The sequence below is a fragment of the Lichenostomus cassidix genome, chromosome 2, assembly GCF_008360975.1.
Source record: "Lichenostomus cassidix isolate B80296 chromosome 2, HeHo_3.0, whole genome shotgun sequence".
In the NCBI taxonomy this organism is placed as follows: Eukaryota; Metazoa; Chordata; class Aves; order Passeriformes; family Meliphagidae; genus Lichenostomus; species Lichenostomus cassidix.
In genome coordinates, this window is record NC_139482.1 from 123,750,969 (window position 1) to 123,755,107 (window position 4,139).

The 4,139-nt window shown below is 39.1% G+C and overlaps 1 long non-coding RNA gene across 1 annotated transcript; it reads left to right on the forward strand.

The window, feature by feature from the left end:
• Positions 1–1,334: 1,334 nt before the first annotated feature.
• Positions 1,335–3,508, forward strand: LOC146442177 (uncharacterized). Its single transcript, XR_014850179.1, has 4 exons — positions 1,335–1,656; positions 2,094–2,149; positions 2,406–2,566; positions 3,326–3,508. It is a non-coding gene; the product is annotated as an uncharacterized LOC146442177 (long non-coding RNA).
• The last annotated feature ends 631 nt before the right edge of the window (positions 3,509–4,139 follow it).

Below are 4,139 nucleotides of genomic sequence, written 5' to 3' on the forward strand. Positions count from 1 at the left end.
CCTGTCAGCCCCCATCACTCTTTTTAGAGCTTTTTGTAAAGGTGATGCCTGAATTATCAACACTGTTTACAGCACAAATCCTAAACATAGCTCCACACTGTGAAGAAATTTAACTCTGCTCCAGCCAAAGCCAGCTCAAAAAGTCATTGCACTGTTGACTCTCAGTGTATTGTGAGCCATAAGTTTTGTTTCCCAAAAAAAACATGCAGTCTAAATCCAACAAAACAAAGAGATGATGTGTGGGAAAGGCAGGCAGCATTTATACCATCATGGCACGCTGGATTCACTGTCAGATGAGCCCCTACATAATTTTACTATTTATACCAGTTTTTGGAAGAAATCAAGCAGTGCAGAGTGAGACTGGTTCTGGTGACTCTGAGCCCATGCCTCAACTATCCCAGACCTAAGTGTGGAGCTCTTGCTGGGGTGTCTCTGTCATTGCTGGAGATCACAAAGGGATTGCTCTCTCAAAACCTCTTCATTGAAACATAGATAAAAAAAAAGACAAACTTTTGCATAATACCTGGTTATAACACATGATTGAAATTTTTAGCATTCAAAATTTTTGAAGAGATAGGAAGAGACTCTTGTTTCCCACCTCTACTTTATAAGCTTATCTGAGAATATAAGCACTGGGAACAGGTTGACCTTGGAGTCGTATAGGTTCCTGAATATGGAAATATTTTTTGCTTGCCGTGGTTTGGTAGACTGTCTCTAGCCCTGCAGTTAAGGGCTTGTCCTTGTACTGCTTTCCTCCCTTATCTTCCCTGAGCCTGAACTATGCTCAAAAAAAAAAAAAATTCACATGGGGAAAATGTATTTCCAATCCTTTAGTTGCAGAGGCAACTTTAAAAGTATAAGTGAGTTAAACCTGTGCGAGTTCCCAGGCATTCTGGCTAAATCTAAAATGAAGATATAACCAAGCTGGCTTTGAAATGTGTAGAGCCTTTATAACAAGGACAGTGTGCTGAATTAAAGTAGCTAGTTAGCTGTGATGAAGAGCTGATACACAGGGCTGGGTCAAGGCAGCTGCCTTGCTTCTGGACTGACTTGTTCCAAGGAGCCCTCAGGGTTCTCTGCAGCACGCTGAGCAGGCACACCTCCAGCAGTGAAAGGTTGTACAGCTGTAAGCTGCCATTGCTAATCTTATTGAGGGGTTCTCAGAGACTGCATCCTGGCTCCTGGTCAGCCTGTGACCCTGGAGTGCACAAGGCTGCTTCCTCCTTGCATCCCATTGCTCTGATTTCTGCAGGAAGGAAAACCAAGCAAAGTCCAGGAGGATCCCAGATCAGCAATCAAAATCCTGGAGCATGCCCTGTTTTTGTCTTGGTAATTAGGTACGGCTGCAGGCAGCTAGGGTGGGAGTCATCTCATTTAACTGCAGGTGTTGGAAGGTTAGCTATCAGTTCTGGACTGGTTGATCACCTCAAAAGGAGAGAGGCAGGTACTTCCAGTGAATGCTTTATCTCTTCTGGAATAGATGAGATGAATCACACTGTGGACGTGCCTGTCTTTCTTCACTGATTGCTTAGAAGACGCTTCAATGGTAACGCTGAACTTGATGCTGGTCTGTGAGACAGCTGGAGTTCAGTGAGATGCATCTTTTGGTATTGGAAGTGTCACCTTAGCCACGTGCTGGAAACTTTGGTGTTCAAGGTATTGTAAAAGAAGAGGCATGTTCCTAGTCTGAAGATTTGTACTACTTAGTATAAATAACAGCTTGTTTATTGAGGTGATGAGAAGGTGATATGTGGGAATAAAACATCTGAGACCATTTAAGAATAAAAACAAACTCAAAAATCCTAAAAAACCAAGGAGTTCAGACGAATCAGTCTGTGAATACAGGTGAAGCAATTGCACAAGTAATTAAAACTAGCTGCTTATTAGACCAAGTTAGCAAGGCTCATATTATGGGTTGTATTATAGGGAGTATGCTGCTTTATTTTCCTTGATTTGACTTTTAAGCTAGCTGTATATAAGCCAAATGCCTTTCTATTTAATTTCCAGTAGGTAGCAGCAGTTTGCATAGAGTGGTTTTTTTATTTTTTCATTTTTTCTTTTTTTCTTTTTTTCCCTTTTTTTTTTTTTTCCAGTGAATGTGCATGTGAATCAATGAGGACCTTAAAATGTTTCCTTTCCACTCAGAAAGGTCAGTAGCATTTTAATACATGCAATATGTGCTGGTTTTGTCACCATAGCTAATTTCTGAGGAGTATTGTTGAAGTATTGAATTTATCTTGAGATTGAGCCAATTAGAAACGCTTTTATTCACAACACCAAGGAATAAAAGGAAGAGGAAAACAGGGCTTTTCTTGGCAAACTTTTGTAGGTTAAAGTTACATTAAGTTCATTAGGTGAACGAGTATTTCCCTTAGAAACTTGATTAAACTCAAAATTTGTTTTAGGAGCAAGAATCATCAATGATTTGAAATGCACCAACAAACCATGTCTGGCTTGTTGAACCAAAGTCTTCAGAGTTCCTGAGTGTGGTGCACACCCCAGCTGTGACAGAGGGATAGTTTCAGGCTACTAAATTGGCGTGCCTATGTCATCATGCACCTGCAAGGTATCTCTTGAAGTGATTGCATGGAGCAGGTGGGAGCACATAGGTGTGCTCTCAGGAGTTGATTCTGTTTGGCTTCAGCCACAAAACAGACCCTTTTTTTTTAGCAGTTTGAGAGGTGATTTTGGGGAAATGATGAGAAAAATGACATTGTTACTAGATCGGATCTATAATCAGATCCCTAGAAGGTAGGAAAAATAGATTATGAAGCTGAAAAGCAAGTAATTATAATTCTTATGTCACACTGTACATTTAGTCCACCTAAACTTCTAATTATACTTAACACACTTTGATTTGAGTAATTTATTTAGTCTTGCCATTTGTATAGGTAATTTTATCTACTGTAGGTTTTTCAATGTGTTCAGAATTAAAATCGGTACTCTCTTGTAATTGTCTGAAATTCCTGCATAACATTTTTCCTCTGTAAAATTGGTTGCAGCTGGGTTTGGCAGAAGCAGCATGCTGTGTACAAGCACCTCACTACCAATAACCAAAGGCAGTTGCGTAGAAGTCGATTTTCTTTCATACCCGCAGAACAATTTTGAGAATCTTAATCCAAGTCTGTGTTCTGAAAGTATGCAAGATATTCAGTAGAATAGTACAAGATGAAAAATCTTAAACTGAAGGTAAATTCTGTAGGCTTTTTTGAGTTTTTTTTGATAGAACATTTTTGCCGTCCTTGCTGTGTATTTATGCAGCAGTGAGTTGAAGGCTGAGATGTTATATTCATGGCTTAATTGTTGATGTTTTTTTTCTCTTCAGACCATACTCAAGTTGGGAGGAGAAAGATGACATGTATTGTGAAGTCCTTTACTTGGCAAGCAGTTCCACTGACATAAAGGATGACAAAGTCTGTCTGAACGGAAACAAGATTGAGTTATTTTTGAATTGTGCTAAATTCACAATTGATGAAGTTCAGTACAAGAGACTGAGGAATGACTGAAATCTACATTTCTGGTACATGGCCTAAAAATATCTGAAGGCCAAAGCAAACAGCTTACTTTGCAGCATGCTCAGGGCTGAGCCTGGACTGAGATTTGCTTTATGGTGATCTGAGCTACCTCTATGGCCTAGCCTTCTTCCAGTTACCAAGCAAATGCATTAATTATTTGGGCTTACTTTTTTGGATGCTTTTGAAAACACTGAGTACATGACTTAGCTTACTGGCATTAATCAGTTATATTAAAATTTTAGGAAAATGTGAACTTCATCTTTCTTGTACAGTTACTGAACACTGATTTCATCTGCTTGAAGCTTGGTTGGACAGTTACCACTGAGCTCTGCCATAACCACTTCCTGTGCAGGGATGCCACCATCTTTGGACTAGTGTAGAGCTCTGCTATTAAGCAGAGCAGAATAAAAGCTACTTAAACATTTAATATAGTTGTCAAAAAATGTGAAGGATGATTGAAAAAGCTTTGAATTGATGTGTGTAGTCCTTGGCAATGTTTATCAGAACTTAATTGCACATGATTAATAAAATTTTTTGCTCAAAAATAAAATGGTAGTCAATTGTACATCCAATAATTGAAAATCCTACATGGGTCAAATTTGGTCTCAGTAACTGGATCTTATT